Genomic DNA, 18,721 nt, shown 5'->3' with positions numbered 1-18,721 from the left:
CCAGATTTATTTCCGTAGAACAAGGGTACTGACAGAGGGAGGGAGGAAGTGAAACAGAGAGAGAGAGAGCATGTGAGAAAAGGAGAGCAAGATGGAAGTTACAGTAATTTTGTGATCTAATCTTGGAAAAGACATCTCAACATTTTAATCATATTCTATTCATTATAAGGGAGCCACTAGGTCCAGCACACACTCAAGGAGAAGAAATTACAGTGGGCTTGAATATCAGGATGCAGGACCATGGAGGACCCTTGTAGAAACTGACTACCACAGGATTGCAGCCACAGAGGTAAAGGCAACTCCAGCTTCTGGGGGCCCAAAGATTACACAACCTGGGGAAAATTTTTAAGACACATACACAAAAAAGGAAAATTATAAACAAAAAATTATACTCAATTCCACTAACTAGTGAATGTATAAACAAAATGAGGACTACCCATATAATAGAATATTATTTGGCAATGAAAAGGAATCAAGTATTGATATATGCTGCAATATGGATGAATCTTGAAAACATGATGCTCAGTGAAGAACACCAGTCATAAAAGACCACGTACTATATGATTCCATTCATATGAAATATCCAGAATAGGCAAATCTGTAGAGACAGAAAATAAATTAGTGGTTACTAGGGCCTGGGATTGGGAGCTAGGATTGACTAAAGAGACATGAGGAAACTTTTTGGGTGATGGAAATATTCTAAAACTGGATTGTGGTGATACTTGTACAACTTAATAAATTTATTATAGGTCATTAGACTATACTTTTAAATTGGGTGATTTTTATGTTTTGTAAATTATATTTCAATAAAGTTGTTTAAAAATTATACATTCAGGGCATTAGAAAGGGCCTGTGTAAGTGAGAGACCCTGGAGCTTAAGCTTCATTAACTTTTCAGGAAATTTGTCTCTGTGGAGGAGATATAGCTATTGCAGAGATGCTGCCTGAGGCAGTGAGAGCATGGACGAATCATCAGGAGTCTCTCCTCTCTCCCTCCAGTCTTCTGCCTGTGCTTCTTATTGGCCTGGCCTGTTCAGAAGCCAGGAGAATGCAGTGCTTTTGTTACAGAGTAGAGAATATGAAGGGCTGGGAATAAATCTGAGAGCAAAGAGGCAAATGACAGTCTTATGAACCAAACCTTACAGTGGAACCTCCACACCTTAATGTTAAGACAACTTGGGGCCCTGGCCGGTTGGCTCAGTGGTAGAGCATCGGCCTGGTGTGCGGAAGTCCCGGGTTCGATTCCCGGCCAGGGCACACAGGAGAGGCGCCCATCTGCTTCTCCACCCCTCCCCCTCTCCTTCCTCTCTGTCTCTCTCTTCTCCTCCCGCAGCCGAGGCTCCATTGGAGCAAAAGATGGCCCGGGCGATGGGGATGGCTCCTTGGCCTTTGCCCCAGTCGCTAGAGAGGCTCTGGTCGCGACAGAGCAACGCCCCGGAGGGGCAGAGCATCGCCGCCAGGTGGATCCCGATCGGGCGCATGCGGGAATCTGTCTGACTGCCTCCCCGTTTCCAGCTTCAGAAAATTACAAAAAAAAAAAAAAAGATAACTTGGAATAACTGTATCTTTTGGTGTTGAGAGATGCCTTGAGAAGAAATCCAGAGAAAGCCCATCGTCCAAATAAAGGCTTAAGCTGTTGATGATTTATCATCAAACAATCTAGAACACTGGATTTGTTGGTTACCTCGTCAGTCATTGTCTGATTATCTGAAGTTCAGAATTATTTATTTGTGTGTATGTATGTATGGGAGATAGAGAGCAGGCTCTGGGTGGGTAGGAGGAGGAGAAAGAGGAGATAACTTATGGAAGAAGAATATTGGATGTGTTTAATATTCAATATTGAGTGTATTGTCCTGACAGCTTTTCTCATTTAATTTTTGCAGACAATGGGTGCCAAGGGCGCGATGGTGAGCACAGTCAGCCCCAGGTGCCAGAAGTAAAAGAATGCGTTGTTTATGAAGAAATTAAAAACTATAATAAAACCTACTGAAAGTTGGTATCTTTTATTATCAACATTTCCAAGTAATTCGAAACAATGTTGGTGATAATACTCCTTCCCTCATCCCCTCAAATATCTTATTGGTTTAATTCCAAAAATTGCCAAGGTTTCTGTTGAGTTTTAAATAATATATATGTAAGCTTCAATTAAGCATAATTTTCTTTTTACTTTATTTATTTATTCATTTTAGAGAGGAGAGAGAGAGAGAGAGAGAGAGAGAGAGAGAGAGAGAGAGAGAAAGGGGAGAGGAGCAGCAAGCATCAATCCCGTATGTGTCTTGACTAGACAAGCCCAGGGTTTTGAACTGGCGACCTCAGCATTCCAGGTCGACGCTTTATCCACTGCACCTCCACAGGTCAGCCAAGCGCAATTTTATTACTTACCTTTTAGTAAACATTGTTCTCTGCATGGAAGATGATGCAGAAAACCCTCAATTATATAGAAAGCCACTGACACATCTTGAGCCAGCCACACATATTCAATTCTAAAGTAAGTCCATGTTTGTTCAGAATCATCTGAACTCACTGGGTGCAACCTGTCTCTCCAGTTATGGCAGTGCTACATAGTCCTACATTCATACAGTAAATTCGGAAACAGAATGACAGCACAATGACTGTGAAAATGAAGAAGTAAAACTTGAAATGCTTCAATCTGCTATTACAGGTGCAAATCATTCTTTGAAGCATGGGGTGTTCACTCTATTAAACGTGTCTCCTCATCTGGTTTTCCCCTCCCTTAAAAAATACATTAATATCAATAAAAGTTTCAAATTTCTTTTTCCTTCTTGACATTGTGATATTTGGGTTTTTTTTATTTTACATTTTTACTAAAATGAAAGTTTCTTTGCTGATTGTTATAACCATTTGTTTCACGTCATGGTTAGTAGTGAAAAAGATTTTGTCATCTAGAGAAAGAGTGTTAAAAATGATCTGCTCTTGGTGTCCAAAACACTAGATATGCCGACTGCTTATGATCAAAAAGTATGATCCTTACAAATAAAGAAACTAAGCCTCAAAGAAGCCAAGAAATTTGCTTATATTCACAAAAGTAGTAAGTCATAGACCAAGGATTCAAACAAATGCTCTACAATCAATAGATAGCACATCTGCTTTACATTTATGAACTCGTTTAATATTAACTACAACCATATGTGTCGACAATATCATCACTCCCATTTTACAGGTAAGGGAATTAAAGTGCAAAAAGGCTGAATGACTCATCTAATGCCCTGTAGCTTGTAAATAGCAGAACAATGATTTGAACCCTACTAGTATTACTCTAGATGCTGCCTGTGTGACCTTCACACTGGGCTTCCTTGTCAACTGAGGTTTACTCTTAAGGAAATGCTCATTCTCCTTAATGCTGCAGCTGAGTGACTTACACCCACTCATCTGCCCTGCCCTCTTCTACCACCTACTTATACCAAGAAGGAAATCTCCCAGGAGATGCATATGGTGTAAGGACACATTTAAAAATATGTTCTGAATTTATCTCAGCTTGCTTGTTTACCAAAGTCCTAAAGGATGGGAAATAAGACATTTTTTAGAATTTAGGATCCTTGATATTCTAATACGTATTGAGGTCACGTAGACATAGATGTCTTTGCGAACTTTAATAAAGGCTAAAGAAAACTATGTGGTGCTTCCATCACAGGTAATACTGCCCTAAAACACTAGATGGCAACATGGTGCTGTGTAGTAACAGTATTGTGATCTGAAAAAAACGCCTGGTATAAAAATATTCCAAAGAACTCAAATCCATTGAGCCGTCCTTTAAAAAAAAAAAAAATGTTTATTCTTGGAAAACAAAGTTCTATGTGAATTTAATATCTTAATTTATAAACCATTGTTTATAAATGACTTATTTTGAATTGCCCCAGTCTCCTAGGCTCTATCATATAAGTAAATATATGTCTCTTTGCCTAATGGCCAGCTGGTCAAAAGCTACCTCCTAATTGATCAGATAAAAACGGGAGGATAACAGAAGATAATGGAGATAGTATAAAATGTGCTTTCAAAAGCTACATGTTAACATAAATGTGACATAAATGTGACAAATGTATATGGCACAGATGTCATCTGTCATAGCTTCTTTTGTATAAATAAACTTAGAAGCAAATAACAAATTGGACACACTGCTGCTTCTCATTTTATTCATTCAAGAATAAGCAACTCTTATGTACAAGGCAGTTGTAGGCAGTGTGACACAAAGAAAATTCTACTCTGGCATTTAAGAAATCTGTGTTCTAGAGGGGGACAGAAGAAAAATGTACCAGTACTATCAACCATCAGCCCCAGAGTCATTCTTTCTCCAGAATCTCACAGTTAAAGCTGTTGATCCTCTTTCCATTCCCCCAACCTATAAGCCTTAGGACCACCCAGGGTCCTGACCTGTGAAGCAGGCAGCACATCAACATATGGAGATGGCTCTATTCAGCAGGAGCTCCAGGGCCATTTGTATTGTTCTCTGAATTGCCTTGGAAAATCAAATTTAGCAGAGTACCTGCCTTATCAGAGGTGTAGATGAACAAATATAATGAAAGAGGAGGAATCATGACTTATAAGCACCAAGAATTGGTCCAGGAAGTTTTCCAGAATGTTGCCATAAGCAATGAAGAGGAGGTAGAATTACAAGTGTGGAATATCATCAGCAAAGACACAGCAGTAGAGAACTCCGTTCTGGTCAGAGCAGTGGTTCTTCAAGTGTGGTTCCACCTAGCAGCACTGGAAATCTCTAAGAAATAGTTAAAAATGCAAATTCTCAAGCTCCACCCAAGCCCATTGAATGAGAATCTTTAGGGGTGCTGGATGGCCAGTTTGTGTTAATAAGCCATCCATATGATTCTGATGCATGCTCAAAGTAGAGAACTACTGAGAGCATGACCCCTTCCAGGGAGGGTGATAGGGTGTGTTCACAATGTCCTTTCCTCGGGAGCGCTGCTCAGCTCTTACAGACTTATGCCTATGGCTTATTTAATGGAGTCGATCCATCTCATATTTGACATTCCTCTTTTCTTGCTTCTGTATTTCCCACCATTATTGCCTTTTCCTAAGAACCATGCCTTCTCATGATGTGCTTGCTCAAAATAAGACAGCTTCATTTTTGTCATTGTTGCAGAGGTTAGACCTTGAAGAGCCTTGTGCTAAGGAGATTGTTTTTGTTTGTTTGTTTGTTTTATCTTGTAGGCAATATGAGAGTCACTGACCGTTTGTAAGCAAGGAAGTGACCAGAATAAATCTGTGCTTCAAATTCATCCCTTTCATGATGATGTGGAGGAGGATATAAAAGGAGGGAAGATGTCCGCCTCAGGGCATCTTTAATTTCTCTTGTCTTCTTTACAAACTTCCAGCCCTGTTTCTCTTCTTTTGTTTTCTTATAGCCTAATCTAGTGATCTCACCCATCTCCCTGGTGTCAGCCTCCCCTATGCAGGTAACTACCAGACCCACATCTTTAGTCTGTATCTTGTGCCATGTAGACTGGCTTGGCTTCCTGGATACCCAGCTGCCATCTCACACTCAGCACAGCCAAATCTGAAATCATCAATTACAAATTAGAGATTCCTCTTCTGCCTTCTCGACTACTATTAATGGCATGACTGACTATACTGTTGTTCAGGTTACAATTCCCCTTGGGGTCACCCCAAGAGCTTCTTCAACCCTTAGAGTAATTTTGTGATTGTCTGTTCAGTGTTCCAGGAGTCTTTGGCACATGCTTTTATTCCAAAACATGGACATGAGTGTCAATGTCTGAGAATGAGCACCTTAAGGAAAAAATAGGCTTCATTTATATGTGCATTGAGCTGGCACCCAGCAAGGAAGCTGGATAGGGTTGACCACAGAAGTTCAATAAATGAAGAAGTTACTTCTACCCTTTAAAGCTGAGGGAGAAATAACAGAGAAAAGCAGATAAATGTGTGCAATGCCAATTGGTATGGGGGCAGCAGAAGCCATAGAGGGTCTCTGGTAAACCCTTGAAGCATGTGCAGCCTGGTGTGTGAGAGAAAGATTGTTTATGAGACAGTGGAATTAAGTTACAAGAAATTACAGAGGCAACAGGTGTACATTAAACTTTCAAGAAGACTGGTTAAGAAACGAAGGGAGATGGAATAGCATTTCATAGGAGAAGGAAGGTAAAGAGGATACTGGGGGTTGTTTTTAAAGGTAGGGAAACTTGATTATGAAATTCAAGAAAAAGCAAAATTAAAATCAGTATAATAGGAAAGACTTAAAATGACAGAGAAACTTCTGGAGAATGCTCAAAAATCACAAAGACCAGAGGTGGATGAGATCAGAGGAAGGGGCTGGTCTAGGACAGAGAATTTATTTCAAAGATATCAGCAGGTGGGCTGAATTTATGGTTTCTGAGCATGTCATCTCTGAGATTGGTGAGGAGGAGGTAGAAAAAGATATAGAAATGTTGAGGAAGGGAGGAAAAAAAGTCAGCAAGTTCCCATGGATTTCTGTAATGTTGAGGAAAGGTACATGAAGTCAGGGAGGTGTTGGTGTCCTTGAGGAGAATGGAAAATGTTTGGAACATGGAAAATTGATTGACAGTCAACAAGAAGCCCAAACAGGAGTTTGCCAGTTTTGTCCTCACTGGTCCCAATGCCTATATGGTCTTTGCTCTTTCCCCTGCTTGTTGAATATCTTCTTGTCTTTCAGCCTCAGGACAAAAGTAACTTTCTCTCTGGAATCTCCCTTGACTGCCTCCCTTGCTCTTCCCCAAGCACAGCTGTTCTTAATAACAATAACATTTATGTAGAGCTTTATAGCTGAAAAGCAATTACAAATACCTTTCTTACATACATCATCTTAACCACTCTTTCCTCTGTAGCTATTTACACTCTGTTCATTACAGGAATGTAACACTTTATCAATTCATATTCCCTCTAAAAAACGGTATGTTCATTTTGACTACTAGACAGTGAGTTTATTAAAAGCCAGGTTCACACCTCACACACCTTTGGAACCCCTGTGCATAGACTTGGCCCATATTAGAAATTCAAAACATGGACTGAATTCAATGTTTAAATCTTTATTTAAAATATATGTTTAAAACAAACTTGCTGATTTCTCAAGACCAAGTCCAATAAAAATTTGTTTTTATTTCCCATTAGTAGTATCTTCTCCAAATTAAACAAATATAACCCCTTCTACTTTTTCCTCAGAAAATGTATTTTCATTCCTTAGGTTTCAAGATTATTTTTTTTCAGACTTCTTAAATTGCCTGAACAGGTGGTGGTGCAGTGGATAGAGTGTCGACCTGGAATGCTAAAGACCCTGGTTTGAAACCCCAAGTTTGCCGCCTTGAACATGGACTCACTAGCTTGAGTGCAAGGTCGCTGGCTTGCACACGGAATCATAGACATGACCCCATGGTTGCTGGCTTGAGCCCAAAGGTCACTGGCTTGAGCAAGGGGTCATTGGCTTGGCTGTAGTCATCCTGTCGAGGCACACATGAAAAGGAATCAATGAATTACTAAAGTGCTGCAACTACAAGTTGATATTTCTCACCTCTCCCTTCCTGTCTGTCTGTCTGTCTCTCTCTCTCTCTCTCTCTCACTTAAAAAATATTCTTAACCCTTTAAAGTTATGGAGCCAGCAATGGCCTCATTGACGAAAGTGAGAAGTCCACGAAGGCATGTGCTACTGAGCAGGTTACTACTGTGGGAAACCACAGCTGAATCTCATTAGAAACTCATGGGGACAGTAATGATCACATCTTAGAAATATTACACCTACCGCCTGACTAGGCGGTGGCGCAGTGGATAGAGCATCAGACTGGAATGTGAAGGACCCAGGTTCGAGACCCCGAGATCACCAGCTTGAGCGTGGATTCATCTGGTTTGAGCAAGGCTCACCAGCTTGAGCACAAGGTGGCTGGCTCGAGCAAGGGATCACTTGGTCTGCTGTAGCCCCCCGGACAAGGCACATATGAGAAATCAATCAATGAAAAACTAAGGAGCTGCAACAAAGAATTAATTTCCTATTTTTTTTACAGAGACAGAGAGAGAGTCAGAGAGAGGGATAGATAGGGACAGACAGGCAGGAACGGAGAGAGATCAGAAGCATCAATCATTAGTTTTTCATTGCAACACCTTAGTTGTTCATTGATTACTTTCTCATATGTGCCTTGACTGCGGACCTTCAGCAGACGGAGTGACCCCTTGCTTGAGCCAGCGACCTTGGGTCCACGCTGGTCAGCTTTGCTCAAACCAGATGAGCCCATGCTCAAGCTGACAACCTTGGGGTCTCGAACCTGGGTCCTCCTCATCCCAGTCTGATGCTCTATCCACTGTGCCACCACCTGGTCAAGCCACAACAAAGAATTGATGCTTCTCATTTCTCTCCCTTAATGTCTGTCTGCCCCTCTCTCTAACTCTCTCTGTCTCTGTCACACACACAAAAAAAGAAATATTATACCTACCATAAAGATAAACTAGAATATTTGTCAACTTCTGTCATTGAATGCCTGGCACTGCCAGCCTAACTTACAGGTGAACCATGCAGGCTCTGACAACTGAAGAAAGCCCAAAGGCAAAGAGTTTTGGATGTGGTCAGTTGGAGGCTATCTGGTTTCTTGAACAGGGATGGTGAATGTTTAGGGAACATATATGGGGTACAAACAGTGTGTACTCCAACTAATATTCCTGGTGTTTTGTATATAGCCAAAGTTCAAAAGAGACCAGATTTGGGAAATATCATTAGGATTTCATACAAAATCTCAATAGTTTTATTTACCTTTTTTTTCATGATCTTGCTGATCATACTTCTTTCCTTGACAACAGCTATGAACAAAGATGACAACTCCAATCTTTTGAATTAAATATACCTCAATGCACTAAAATTTTAGCTACAACACATTGCCAAACAACTCACTTGAACAATGAATAAGTGACAAGAAATGGCTTGAATTAGAAGAAAAGAAAAAAAGCACAGTGTCTCATGTATTGCTAAAGAGAAAGGAGAAAGGGGTCATAGTCCACATTGAGGTGTCTCAATTGTCTCACAGCAATGAAGCTAAGAACATTGACATTTTCTGTGCATCAGGACTGCCTGGGATGCCTTCCAGCTGTAGCATTGGGACCTTAATAAACGAGCCATATTATGTTTATACTTTACTGTTTAAGTAATGCTATTTCACTCTGTGTAAAGCCACTTAAAATACCAGTGGAAACACATGCATGGACCATGAAACAACTTTAAATGGATAATCAATTTTTAGCACATATTGAGGTTTAGACTGGTATATCTGAGTGAATTATGAAAGTCTGTATGTGCTCTGGCTAGGAGTGCTTGCATACCGAATACTTTGTTGTTGTTACAGAACCAATCTATGTTAAGAGAGTTGGGAGTTTCCAAAATATAACAGTGAAAAATTTTTATTCTGAAAGAATTTTTCAGAACTTTAAAAGATGGGTGCATATTATTTGAGTTTAGCTGTTAAGTACTGTATTAAAACATTTTCATTCCTTTATATAATAATTTTCCCTAAAACAGAGGGGATAGGATCAATATGTAACACACCAAGAAGATATGGCCAGCATGAACATGAATTTATTGATGAATGTCTAGCATACACAGTGTACCCAATAGAGTATGATTTTTAGAACAAACATGAAGAAATTGTTTCTGCAGTGACTGATATACACATGAAATGTATTATGCCTGAAAAGCTGGGCAGAATGAGAAGGTAAATGTGATCAAAGGGAATTCTGATCAATTCATAGATAACAGAAGCTTAACAGTACACTAAGGGGAAACTAGGCAGGTTCGTGTTATATCCCTAACCTCTGAGGATGATGCCATGGATGCAAATTGCCACATTCTTACAAAGGAGTGGTATTACCTTTAGCTACAGAACACAAGACCGTTGGACCACTGTTCTGACACATTGTGACATCTCTTATGTTAACTACAGGATGTTGAAAATGTCATAAAACCTGAGTGCCCTGAACTACCAAGCTCTTTGCTTTCCCAAGTTCCTTGAAGGACTTGTCATTCTTTTTCTGGTCCCAAAAGTAAATGGAATAGAGAAGGTGCCCTCTCATGATTATCCTCCCCATATATTCCACAAAATACACACTGAACTAGAACTTCCTAAAGCACTTCCAAAATTAATATTATATTCTATATGTATTTGTAAACAAAGACCCAGAGTTGTGAAGGGCAGTAGGTTAATCTTAATTCTTTAAAAAATGATCCATGCCTCAACCAAACATTAACTCATTAATTCAGCATGTCTGACCACATACTAAGCACTAAACTAGGTTTAGAATCAGTACTCTTGCTAACATTTCTTAATCAACAATTGATTTCACTCTTAAAATCCAGTATTTCGTGAAGTTTGACTGCATGACAAGACAAATGAGACTACTTATTTCAACTAAGTCCCCATTTGATATTTGATCATGTGACATGTTCACACACACATACAACCACAAGGGCTACACGTGTCATTAAATCTGAACCTTCACATCATTACAGGTTCATATCAAGAGATCTGATCTTATCAGATAAGATTTGGTGCATGTGACAATTTTAACTTGTATTAATTGATTGCATTAAATCATGGTATTTTTTAACCACAGTCTGACCTTTGTGCTGAGATGAATAAACATGTCCTAATGTAAAATACAGTTACATGAGAAAGAACATTCTGGTTTTAAGCCATCATCACACAGCTCTTTCTAACTCATATTATTTTTCAAAATATTCATAAACCTTCGAGAATGTCTTTGTGTTATGTCTGCCCTCTTTATTATTTGCAGGTCAAGAAAAAGGAGTAGTAGTAATAAAACAAAACAATTTAATGAGCCTGAATTCATTATCAAAAAAGAAATGATTTGTGCATAACAAATGTGAATTTAATCAACAAATGACTTAGATTAAATCTCCATTTTAAGTGATAAATATATCAATTTCATTTAAAAAGTAAATGATGGTAATCTTCATTTAACTGCTATTAAATTTATCACAAATAATTTATAGATTTGGGTTTTAAAGAAAAATAACTAAAATGTTTTCATTTAAAACCAATTCCTATCATATGCTGGACATTGGTATAATGATTCTGGTTACATCAAGAAATATTTTAAGTACAAAAATACTTCATTATGGAAGAAAGTATGGTGGTTCCTCAAAAAACTGAAAATAGAATTACCTTATGACCCAGAAATCCCTCTACTGAGTATATATCCCAAAAACTCAGAAACATTGATACGTAAAGACACATGCAGCCCCATGTTTATTGCAGCATTGTTCACAGTGGCCAGGACATGGAAACAACCAAAAAGCCTGTCAATAGATGACTGGATAAAGAAGATGTGGCACATATACACTATGGAATACTACTCAGCCATAAGAAATGATGACATCGTATCATTTACAGCAAAATGGTGGGATCTTGATAACATTATACGAAGCGAAATAAGTAAATCAGAAAAAACCAGGAACTACATTATTCCATACGTAGGTGGGACATAAAAGTGAAACTAAGAGACATTGATAAGAGTGTGGTGGTTATGCGGGGGAAGGGGGGAGAGGGAGAGAGAAAGGGGGAGGGGGAGGGGCACAAAGAAAACTAGATAGAAGGTGACAGAGGATAATCTGACTTTGGGTGATGGGTATGCAACATAAGTGAATGACAAGATAACCTGGAGTTGTTATCTTTGAATATATGTATCCTGATTTATTGATGTCATCCCATTAAAAATAAAATTATTAATAAAAATAAATAAATAAATAAAAATACTTCCTGAAAAGTATTTTTAAAATTAATATTGCAGTAGCTCTTTCTTCCTTGGTAAATATCATAGAAAAGGAGCAATACTATATTTTTACTTACTTTCAGTAAAGTCTGAAATACCTTGCTTTGATTCAAAATTGACATAAAATATAAGAAAAACACAATGTATTGAAAAAATATTAAAATATGAAAATGATTGCTATGACCAAAGCCAACAAACTATAATGTTCTAAAGTTTTTATATATTCTTACATCAATTCCTTGAAATATCAGTCTAATCTCCTACAATAACTCAATCTGAAATAATAACAAATAAATTAATTAATTGATTGATTTGAAAGCAGTTTTAAATACCTAGATGTCTTATATATTAGATACGTAATGAGAATAGCTGAAAGGGGTTACAAAGGTTTCAAACCATTTCTAAGTTGAAATTAAATTGGGGAACAATTCACATAAAACAATCATAAAATTATAAAATAGTACATTAATTTAAAGAAAAATAAACCAAGCAGTTTTAAATACCTAGATGTCTTATATATTAGATACGTAATGAGAATAGCTGAAAGGGGTTACAAAGGTTTCAAACCATTTCTAAGTTGAAATTAAATTGGGGAACAATTCACATAAAACAATCATAAAATTATAAAATAGTACATCAATTTAAAGAAAAATAAACCAATATCGCATAATTTGTATAGATAAAAAAGAAAGGTCAGAGATAGAAATGTCCGATTTCAGGTTAGAACAAAGAATTTATATACCCTAGTAACTGGCCAAAAGAAAGAGAAGATGGATTCCATATACATATACTCTAAACACACACACACACACATAATTAGACATCCCTGTTGCTTTCAGATTACACCTGCAATCAGGTGTTTTTGTAGCTAATGCTATATTCATTGTAGTTTAATTGTTTTTAATTCTCTAGTTGAAGTTTGATAAAAATTCAGCAGTATTCAACAAGTCATAAATTAAGAGGAAATAGCAGATAATCTTCCTTATGGGGGAAATCACCATATACTCTTGAAATGAAGTTTATCTCTGCCTTTTTTAATCTCACGATTTGTTTCCATTTACCCCATATTAAGCAAAAATATGTAAAATCACTATGTTCTACCCTAATATTCTCCTCTACACATCTCTAAATCCTCACACATCTATAACATTCATTTGATGAATACTAACATTTTGGTATACTAGGTAATACATATGTTTTTTATTTGCCCCGAAGAACTGTATTTCCTCAACTGATTTATGTACCACCTGGACAAAATTATTTTTATTATGGTTTATTGCATTTTCTCCAGTATCCACAATAGAAAAACACTTGTAAACCACCAATGACAATGGTTAAAAAAGGAAAAAAAAAGAGAACAGCCTTGACATTTAAAGTAAAAACTTCACATTTCTTCAGAGAACCTTAATGAAAAATGCAGCTGCAATACTTTTAAACTAGCAAATTCAAGGTAAAATCAAACAGCCATCTATTTTTTGTTGTGTTTCCTTATATACATCTAGAAAAAAAATTTAACAGACAGTTCCCAATTTTTCCAAAGCAAATATAACTATTTGGGTTTAGAGTTTACATAAGGGATTATATAAAAAAGTATCCAAACCATAAAAATATGATATAATAACAAAAAAAGTTAATGAGATTTTTTAATCACATGACTTCCATTTCCTGAATTACACTTCATCTAAGACCTGAGAAAAAGCACAGGGAATGTTCTCCTATTTCTAAGTTAAAAATACTTCTTTACAGAAAATTGTGTGTTATATCATTTTTTATGACGTCTATTGAATTTTCTCAATAATTTTTGAGCAACAAAATTGCAACATACTAACATCAACAATTCACAGTATATTTAGAAAACAAAATGTTTAAGGTCTTTTTCCTAATGAATATAATATGGACTCATTTCATTCCTTCTTTCCTGTATTAGCTTTGAATTTCAAACATTTGTTAGCCATTAACTACATTTTGCATCTCATACTTCATATGTTTATAATACATTTTAGATTCTACATGCAAAACTAACTTATTTGTGATCCTATTAACTCTGCTAATGGCCTTGCCCAATAACCACTAAAGTCAACCATCTTCCTAACCCCACCCAAATCTGAACAATCAGTTCTAATTGAAGCCAACAGTTTAACAGGGTTCTTCATCCAAATATACTTTCTGTGCCTTTTGAAGTCATCCGAGCAAAGTTCTCCAGAATCTTCTCTAAATGGTTTATTGTTTTGTTTTGTCTGTGCAATTTTAAGTCTTACCTAAATTGACATTTGCATTACTGTAAACCCACCTCCAAAATCTGATGACATTTTATTTATCTTTGCACGATTTTGTGAAGTGAACCAAAATAAAGATGCTCATTTCTTAATGAGCAGGTTCCAAATATAGGCCATAAAGCGTACACACAAACATGCACACATAGTTATTTCTTGACTGAGGAATGCATAACTTATGCCTTTACACATACAAACAGCTAACCAGTGATGGCACCAATTACTTTGTAAGTAGCCTCAATAGTTTTCTCTAATGCTTAGTTTAATTCTCTCCTTAGACTGATATGTGGACTTTAGGGATTGGAGGAAGAGTAAGGTGTCTGAATTTTACCAAATGACATACACATTTATAAGGTGTGGATTTACAAAGCAATTATATATGCTCCCCACCTCACACTCACACACATGCTCACTAAATGATGGCTATATGTGTAATCTCCATAAATGCTCACTTACATGCAGGTAGAATGTGTTCATATATGCATTATAAATTAACCAGTAACTTTCAGTGCCTTTCACATACAGTCCACAAAACTTATTTGGGTCACAAGCCCAAGACCAGCAGGATGAAGTGACCAATATAACCTACTTGGGGGCTTCAGACCAGTTCCCACAATGTTACAACTCAGCTCTCATAATAGTCAATAAACTTTACTCCTTAAATTAGGTTATTCTTCAGTGTGCCTATAACAAATGATGGATGACCCTTTGTCCATGACCAAGCCTCTGCAAAGGTATTTTAGGTCTCAAAAAGCCAAATAGATAATCGTTTTTATTCACCCATTAAAGAATGAATGCATTCTACATTTATTGAATACCTACAGTGCTCAAAACTGTTTTCTTCTGATCAAAGGTCTCTCTCTCTCTCTCTCTCTCTCTCTCTCTCTCTCTCTCTCTCCCAGACCAAGGACAATATAGTAGTTGCTATAAGATTAAATGGAATTGAGAATTCAGAGGCAGAAGATGTTATTTTTGACCAAGGAGTTTAAGGATGACTTCAGTTTGCTTTTGCCTTAAAAGATGGGTTTGGCCCTAACCAGATAGCTCAGTTGGTTGGAGTACTGTCCCGAAGTATAGAGATTGTCAGTTCAATCCCCGGTCAGGCCACATACAGGAATAGATCGACGTTCCTGTTTTTTTCTCTCTTTCCATTCCTTTCTCTCTAAAATAAATAAATAAAATTAAAAAGAATTAAAAGATGGGTGTGAATTCAATGGGCAGAAATGGGGTTGGTAGAAGGAGGTGAGTTAATAAGTACAGAAATGGGAAAAGTACAAAGGCACTGAAGAGTAATCTGATTGGAGTACTGTATATCATACATAATGGGAACAAGAGGGAATCAGACAAGACCAGGAGTTGGGAGCAGATATGGGAAGTTCTAAATAATAAGATGGGGTATTGAGTGGACAGTGGAGACATATAGCAAGGTTTCTATTAATTGCCTTTAAACTTTTTCAAATTGTGAAATATAACAGAAATTCAGAGAAGTGTATAGATCATAAAAGCACAGCTAAATGAATTATCATAAAGTAAACACCCAGGTCAGGAAATAAAACATTGCCAGTGTCTCAGAGGCCAGCTCCTCATGTGCCTTCTTAGTCACCTTTATGACCCCACTTAAAAGGAACCACTAACCTGACTTTTATGATAATGACATCATTGCTTTTCTTTCGAGTTTTACCACCTTGGTATGCACTCTTTAAACCTAGTTTAACGTTGCTTGTGTTATGAGCTTTATATAAATGCAATAATGTAGTGTATATTCTTTCGTGTATCTGGCTTCTTACATTTAGTGTTGCATTTGTGAGCTTCATCTGTTGCTGCGGTAGCTGAAGTTCATTTATTTTTATTGCTCTAGAGAGTATGCCTTCTGTGAATATACCACATTTATCCATCCTACTGTTGACGGATATTTGGATTGTTTTTAGTTTGGGGCTATCATAAATAGTACTGCTAGAAACCTTCCTGTAGTTGTCTCTTGATGCATATACCATCTCCTAATGGTTGCAGCATCATAACAACACCTCAAGTTGGAATAGCCTCCAGAAACACTAATGACAAGGAAACTCTATAGAAGATCAGAAAACTAGTTAGGGAGTTCCTAACTAGTCTTAAGGGTCTGACTCAGTATGTTATCTTACTTGTCAAAAAATCTGTGATTTCCAATAGTCAAACCAAAATAGAATTTTTTTTGTCTTTTAGTATTGAATTGAAGGAGCAAAAAATTGGATTTATCATAATTCTTGGCCCATGATGGACTCTGCCATTTGTCCATTTATGGCTTACTTCAATTAATTTGTCATTCTGCTTATTTGGCTAGTTTAAATAATATAACAATCATCTGCAAATCCTCAACCCAAAACAAAGCCAGAATCTTGGTAATAACTACAGATAACCCTATGTTGCCTCCATCATTCCATCCTCTGACTTCTCCCTACCTGTCATAGAAGTATTTTTTAACATTATGTAAAACTCTCAAAAGCGACTATTGACCCCCAAGTAAGTATCCATTTGTGCTAGGCAAGTAGAAAAGAATATTGATTTCATTCTTTTTATGTCCTGTTATTGCCAAGGAGGCAGATAAATGATATAACAATAGGTTGTGTGAATCATGTGAACACACACTCTTCCAGGACAAAGCACTTGCAAGGGCTTCACTTTTTTTTTTTCATATATAACTGCTCTTTCTTTTAGAAAGGTTTCCAGCAGAAATATAGCTTATGCAACAACAGAATTCAAGATAAACTGGAAGATCTGACAAACCTATTCTTTGATGACAAAAATGAACAATGTCGTGAAGTTAAAGTTCCTTTTTATAGGTTTTGCCACCAAAATTGCTTGGCTTTTAGTTTAGCCATGAATACACAACTTTGGTGGACTGGGTTAATGCCAGGACAGAGTAAAAGAGTCTGAACAACACAGTTTTGAGAAAAAAGACGGTAAAATCCAGTATTACAAAGTTACAGTAGATGGTGCTAGATGGGTGCAAAAGGCTCCGACAGTCATTTGGACCACCTTCAAGATTTCTCCTGAGCTTAGCAGTTTAGAAAATGTGCAATTTAGATTTATCAATTCCGGAGAGGCACTCAGATAAAACAGTTGAATTAGTGAGATCAATGAATGCAGAACCCTATAATTAGACAAATGTTAAGGTTTTTATGGAAATTAACAAGGAAGACAACTTTAAAGCCGAGGTCAAATTGTCTATCTTTCTGAGGTACTGGTGCCAAAGATAAATTACTAAAATAAATATTTTTCATTCATTTAAAATAATGTCATCTGTAAAGTTAATTTTTAAGCTAATTTGCTTTTGGTATTGGTTATTTATCATTTATAAAGTACTTGTACACTTTGTAGGTTGGCTTTGAGATTTAAATGTGCTGTATAATGTATGCAAAGTGACTTACAAAACATTACCTAGTATAAATTATTGTATAGATGTAAAGTATTGTTATTTTTATTATTACTTAAAAGTGCTTTTTAAATATTTGTCTTCATTACTTTTTTACTTCCACTCTGTACAAGATATTTTTCTTATTCTTTTAGCTTTTTAGGTGAAACAACTGAGACATCCAATAATGGAATGAATAACTTTGAACATGCATATTGGCCCCTTGCAGCCACAGTACAAAGTGACCCACAAATCAATGAGCCAGAGCTCAGACAAGCACCTGCCCTTACTGAAAGGGTTATTTAGGTCTAAGAAAAAAGGCTCCAAACCATCTCACTGGGTACATCTCTATAATAGACGCTTCCTTCTCACAATCTGCTGAGCATTAATGGATGTGTTGGTTTTTGGCTTCCCTCGAGAAAGGAGCAACATGAAAATGCTAACTGTACGCAGGATGTGACTTATCTCAAAATCTGTCAGTGACTGCAGGAAAATGTTGGATCTAGCGTAAGTCATCCCCTGTCTCTCCCCAGAGCCACATTCAGTCTAGGTTCATTTATCGGACAGGGCATGGAAGAAATTTCTTTTCTAAAAGGTAACCCACATTCTCCAGGACTCAATGACATGTCCAGCATAAAATACTCCCTTAAATGTGTATTAGCAAATCCTTGGAACTCTGAAGGCTTTTTCAAAGGCTGAAAGATTATACTTTTAAGTGAACTCTCTCTATATATATTTATAAATCATTATAGCCTATTGATTGAATATATGAGATACAGTTTTAATACATCTGTCTGCCTTTTCTAAACATAATATAAACTCTCCTGTGGACATGGATACTATCTATAATGATGAGGTTTTGGTACTATTTGCTTTTTAAAGACTCAAGCACCTAAATGTTTAAATAAATATAATATTAGTATTAGCATTAAATAAAAATAGTAATATGAATATTTTTATTATTTATTTTCTAATATGTGTTTTAGTGTTTATTGTCCATAGAAGAAAGTGCCTCATCCTTACTGTGGTCAACAGTTACAGTAATCATGATAGAGATGGCTCCTTCAGTTGCACCGACAGTATATCCAGAAACTAATATGCAATAGGCCTGTCCTGTAATAAGAAGAAAAATCCATATTTTTAAATGTCATAGAAGCTATTCCTGCAGTTGCCCAGCAGCCAACTTTCAAATGTTAATAATCAGGTTGTGGGCCAGGACTATTGCTCAGCAGTTAATGTGCTGTGTGTGCTACACATGAGAGACCTCGATCTGATGGTCTCTGAAATCT

The 18,721-nt window shown here is 36.8% G+C and overlaps 1 non-coding gene across 1 annotated transcript; it reads left to right on the top strand.

The window, feature by feature from the left end:
- The first annotated feature begins 1,180 nt into the window (after window positions 1-1,180).
- On the top strand, window positions 1,181-1,256 carry TRNAT-GGU (transfer RNA threonine (anticodon GGU)). Its single transcript has one exon. It is a non-coding gene; the product is annotated as a tRNA-Thr (tRNA).
- The last annotated feature ends 17,465 nt before the right edge of the window (window positions 1,257-18,721 follow it).

The sequence above is a fragment of the Saccopteryx bilineata genome, chromosome X, assembly GCF_036850765.1.
Source record: "Saccopteryx bilineata isolate mSacBil1 chromosome X, mSacBil1_pri_phased_curated, whole genome shotgun sequence".
In the NCBI taxonomy this organism is placed as follows: domain Eukaryota; kingdom Metazoa; phylum Chordata; class Mammalia; order Chiroptera; family Emballonuridae; genus Saccopteryx; species Saccopteryx bilineata.
The sequence above is the reverse complement of the archived record's forward strand: the minus strand, read 5'-3'. Positions and strand labels throughout refer to the sequence as shown.